General features: G+C 35.6%; 1 protein-coding gene across 4 annotated transcripts in view; it reads left to right on the top strand.

Annotated features, from left to right (window-relative positions):
- The first annotated feature begins 2,754 nt into the window (after positions 1–2,754).
- LOC133840363 (uncharacterized) overlaps positions 2,755–5,487 on the top strand; it is a 36,462-nt gene continuing 33,729 nt past the window's right edge. For 2 of the 4 annotated variants that reach the window (XM_062272153.1, XM_062272154.1), the window contains exon 1: positions 2,755–3,051. The gene's annotated coding sequence lies outside the window, so the exon portion shown is untranslated. The remainder of the gene's footprint in view (positions 3,052–5,487) is intronic. The other 2 variants (XM_062272155.1, XM_062272156.1) reach the window with 2 other exon arrangements.

Genomic DNA, 5,487 nt, shown 5'->3' with positions numbered 1-5,487 from the left:
AACGTTTTTTCAAGAATTTCCAGCAGGTGCAACGGTGCGTATGAGCAATGCTCAATAATCATATTTGGCCATAAGGCGTGCAAATAAAATTGAAAGTGCCTCGACTTCTGCTCTTCAACATTCAACACTCTTTCCAGCAAGCTCTCTCTCTCTCTCTGCTAAGCATGCGGCCACCTGTCGTATACTTGCTAACTAAACACAACTAATGCTGGATATAAGTAATATAATCATCTGGAGCTGTGACACGATTTACACTATGTCACGCTGCAAGTAAGACATGTAACCGAAAGAGAGTTATATACAGAGAGAGATAGAGATAACAAAAAGAGAGCTTGCATAAGGCATCTATCTGTTTATCTCTCTACTCGTACTTGTCCAGCTGTTGAGCTCTGCTCACCTGCCTCAGCTCAGCTGCCTCAACTACAATTTGGCCACCGGCAAGGGCTAGTCACAGCCCCTGGGGACCGACAAAGCGAACAACGTGCAACGAGGCACTCATTGTTTGTTGTTTATGCACCACAAATGGATGAACAATAAAGATACTCTTAAAAACAGCTAAAGAAATGAGTAAACAGAAAAAGAGAGAGCTGACGCATGCGCCAAACGCGCTTGAAGAGCGATTAAAGAGTAAGAGTAGTTGCCTGGGAATGCCGAAATATGGAGGAATCTATTAAGGATTCATAAAGGTAAATATAATAAAAAATACATCGACAGATTCGTGCACTAAATTGCCAAGGGAATTAAAAAGCGCCTCGCTATGTGCAAAGAACATTTTTTATTAAAATTCTAATAGACCTTCAAATGAGTTGTTTATGGGCTATAATAATAAGGAAGCTAGAAATAATTTTTAAACCTTATTTTGAGAGCACAAAATTACGGATAAGTAAAATTATAAGAATATTGAAATAACTTTTTATGGAAAAGTAAAATAATAAGGAAACTAGAAATAATTTTCAGTCTTCATTTTGAGAAGATTTATAAAGACTGTATTTAATGATTTTGTATTAACTTTTAGATATGTAAATAAAATGGACTTAAAAAAAGTAAAAGTAAATACTAATTAATGATTTTACTTTAACTTTAATATAAGGAACAGTTTCATAAGCGATTATTCGGTTAAAATATACATAAATTATGTCAGAGAAGCCTAAGTGTTATACATAATGTTAGAATTGAATAATAACTTAGCTTCATATTCTCGTTTTTTTGTTTTATATTTTATTATTCTACTTTTTTATCTTAGCAAAGCGTAAAACAGTAGTCTTCACTTATATTCTATTTGAATGTTCGATTTTATTTGAATCATGTTCTTTTAACTAATTTTATGAACTGCAATAAATCTTAAATGGATGCGCATTGTTATGCATATAGAGCTGAAATATCGAAATCTCATTCATTGTCTACTCTAGAAAAGTTTCCTATGGAGATACATATAAATCAGGTGCGACTAGTTCCTGATATAATCCGTCATTAATGATGTGCAAAAACTAGTTTGTTTGTCGCAAATTTGACAGCGCGTGGTTGTTTTAAAGTGCTAATATAAATTAAGTATACGTAGGAGTGGTCTTCCTCATGTCAAAACTATTATCAAATAGTTGTGAAATTGAGCTAATTGTTATACGACCAATAAAATGGAGAACAAAGGTGAGTGGAATAGGTAATTTTCGATGAGTATTTGAAAAATTAAGTATACGTAAGAGTGGTCTTTCTCAAGCCTAAACTATTATGAAATAGTTGTGAAATTGTGCGAATTGTTAAACGATTAATAAAAGAGAGAACAAAGGTAAGTGAAATAAGAAATTTTGAGTATGATGATGAGTATTTTATGAGTAAATTAGGTATACGAAGGAGTGGTTTACTCAAGCATCAAAACTATTATTATTTATCCATTAGTAATTACAAGCGCTCAAATATTCAGCAATAATTATATATATTTTTCCCCTTTGCAGTAAATTTTTTGTAAATACGTTTCCATTTCTCTCTTAAAAACTCATCTATAATATTTTTCTTTTCTTTTTATTTTAAAGTTGATAGGCTAATCTGATTTGTAGTCTTTTTTGTGATATAAAATGAAAAATGTATCTTTCCATCATTCCATAATTGTAAAATAAATAGGAATAAATAGGAAACCAAACACCTTTTCTTATTAAATAACAAACAACACACGCTTAAGGATTTATCAGTATTATTTTTTTCAAAAATACAAAATTTATGGATTAAATTATTTTTCGATTTTTGAAATATAAAACACGTTTTCTTTTTCTTATCTCAACATCCTAATTTAGTGGTCTAATCATAAAATAACTCAAAGTAGGTTGTTTAAAGGCAACTCGGTTCAATATCTTACAACATTTGTTATCATTTAGCAACAAGGCACACTTAATTATTTACCAGCAACTCCTTATCATCCACCCCACTGTTCGAACACAAAGAGAAGCCAATTACAGAGCTTTGCTGGCACACGCTCTCTCTCTCTTTTCCTTTTTGCTTGTCTCTTTTTCGATGAGTCCAAAAATTAAATAATTTAGTAAAAGGCAGCGACCTAACCAAAACACAGACGCAGCCAACGCACGAGCACGAACATTCACCGATGTCGAACTCAAAGACGACAACGACGCATGCCATGACCGTGTGTGCTCCGTGCTCTGTCTGCGTCTCTGTCTCTGTTTCTGTCTCCGTGTGGCGTGTGGCGCAAGGCGACGCCGTGTACTGAGTTTTGCCGAGCATTGCCCGTTGCTGGCTGTCATCAGTTCATTGTAGACATTTTCCCGGCACGGACGCAACGCGCGGACTCCAAAACACGGCGGAACACAGCGGAAAACATTTCGACGGAGTGAATTCGCACAGTTCGGTTCGGGCTTTTTCGGTTTGCCTCTATTTTAGCCATTTTTTGCGCGTGTATCTGTGTGTATTTCTGTGTGTGTGTGCCACAGTTTTTCGTTTGAGGTTTGCACTTTAATTTCATTAGGGCGACCGCAAAACAGGACGCGCAACGTGGACCAAACAAAATGTTAACCATGCAGCGCGACTAAACGACAAACAAATGAAAAAGTGCGTAAATTATGACATTCTCTTCTGGGTTTGTTTAAAGGTGGGGGGGAAGCGGGAGAGGTGGAGGGAGGAGAGAGGGATGGAGAGGACAGTGTGGAGTACTGTGGAATAACTGTGGGCGGGCGCAATTTAAAAAGCAAAAAGAAAGGAAATCGCTTCGTTGCTCGTGCTCTTTGTGAGTGTGTGTGAGTTTGTCTCTGTCTCTGTGGAAGTGTCCTGTCTCTCTGTCTGTGAGTGTATGTGTGTGTGTGTGTGTATGCGTCTGTGCGGCGTGTCCTGATAACATCGCAGAAAGTAAAATTAGGGCAAAATGCTTCTGCTTCAGCGAAGAGCGAGAAGGAGCAAGAGCAAGGAGGAGCAGCTGAAGCAACTGCGTATAAGTGCGTACGAATATGTGTGTGAGAGTGTGCGTGTGTGAGTGTGAGTGTGCAAGTGTGCAAGTGTGTGTGTGTGTTAGCTACTGTTATGGCCACCCACAGCTGTAGAATGGCTCGCGCTTAAAGTGTCGTCCTCATCGCAGCCTAATTAATTCAATGGGCGTCGAGTGCTCGTAACCCGCTCGCTGCTCCTCTCTCTTTCACTCCTCTGTGTCTTTCTCTTTCTCGTTACTGGGGCAACGCGTTCCAAATTTAAATTCAAATCAAATTTACCAACAGCACACATAAATAAATCATTGAAATTTGCTCGTCAGATGGCTTCAATTATTTTTAAATCATTTGCAAATTGCAAAATACGAAATACGAAATTAAATATCAAATTTAAATACGCAGCTATGCAGAACGTAAAACATAGAAGAAGAAGAAGAAGAGATATGCGAGTAGAAGGTAGAAGAAGAAGAAGCGGCATAAAAAACAGAGATAATCCGCAGTGTTATTTTGTTGTTGCGGCCTTTTTAAAAATACATTTTCCACATTTTCATTGCCAAAGCGAAATCGTCACAAAATAAAAATGTGTAGGGCAAAAAATCCCCCAACAACAAAAACAAAAACAACAAAAACGAAAACAAAACGTAACGAAATGAAACGAAACGAGAAGAAAAGTGAATGAAATGCAGAATGAAAAATAAAAAAATGAAAAATGTGACCGTTATGTGAAATATCTATGTGTGTGTGTGTGTGTTTGTGTGTGTGGAAAGTGCGTTCCAAAATAATCGTCGGGCTCGAGGCGACATTTAATTAAAATTTGAGCCGCATTTAATGAACAAACACAAGGAGCATATTAAAGGTCACCCAACTGACCGTCATTTGGACAAATTGTAGCGGGTCAACTAACTCGCCCACCACCACCTCTGAATACTCGTATATATACACTAAGCTACATACAAATTGGGACATTTCAATTAACTAGATTTTATAAAAGAAATTGGTTTGAAATGTGATTTAATTTACTTATGAATACACATTCGATTTTGACAAAATGAAGAAATCATTTAAATTTCAAACGTATTATTAATTAAAGAAAAGTTTAAAAATGTACCAAATCTGAGTTGAAAAAGTTTCACATTTTAAAATGTTGTGAGTACAAATACGAGTATTCACCTATATTCAAAGTTTAGTAACAGTTTATAACAAAATTATGAAAATATGGTATTGTTAATCAATCAAATATTAAATTTAATTAGGTGTGAATTATAATTCTTGAAATTGATTGGACAGAAAACTTAATCATAAATCTTGTCATATCCTAACTCGATATTCAGCTTAAAAAACTTTGTCTTTACCCAAAATTTGTTGTTAATTCGTGCTGATAAATTTGTGTATTACCTTCTTATTTATATGGTCCTCTGGTTCTACTATAAAGGTATTCTATCTCTTTTTATAATATTACATTAGTAGGAAAGAACTCCCCTTAAAGCTTTGCTTACTCATTTTCAAACAAAATCTTCTCACTTCCTATTTACGTCTTCTCCTTAGTTTTGAATTCCACTTTCTTGTAGAACTCTCCCTAACCTTACACCTCAATTCAGCTCATCTCATTTATGTCGTCTTCTTCTTCTTCTTAATTTGGCCTTCTAGTTTCCTGTATAACTCTCCATAACCTCACACCTCAACTTAGCTCAGCTCCATATTATCTTCTTCTTCTTCTTTATTAAGCATTCTACTTTTTTTGTAAAACTCTCCCTAACCTCACACCTTTACTCAGATCTTCTCCTTCTTGTCCCATTCTTCTTAACTTAGCATTCTACTTTCTTGTAGAACTTTCTCTAACCTCAGCTCAGCTCCATATTATCTTCTTCTTCTTCTGAACTTAGCATTCGACTTTTTTTTTTAAAACTCTCCCTAACCTCACATCTCTACTCAGCTCAGCTCGTTCTTGCCTTGTTCTTCTTCATCTTTCTCCTAATTTAGCATTCTACTTTTCTGTAGAACTCTCCATAACCTCACACCTAAACTTAGCTCAGCTCCATATTATCTTCTTTTTCTTCTTCTTCTTCTT

The sequence above is a fragment of the Drosophila sulfurigaster genome, chromosome 3 (assembly GCF_023558435.1).
Source record: "Drosophila sulfurigaster albostrigata strain 15112-1811.04 chromosome 3, ASM2355843v2, whole genome shotgun sequence".
NCBI classification, from domain to species: domain Eukaryota; kingdom Metazoa; phylum Arthropoda; class Insecta; order Diptera; family Drosophilidae; genus Drosophila; species Drosophila sulfurigaster.
The sequence above is the reverse complement of the archived record's forward strand: the minus strand, read 5'-3'. Positions and strand labels throughout refer to the sequence as shown.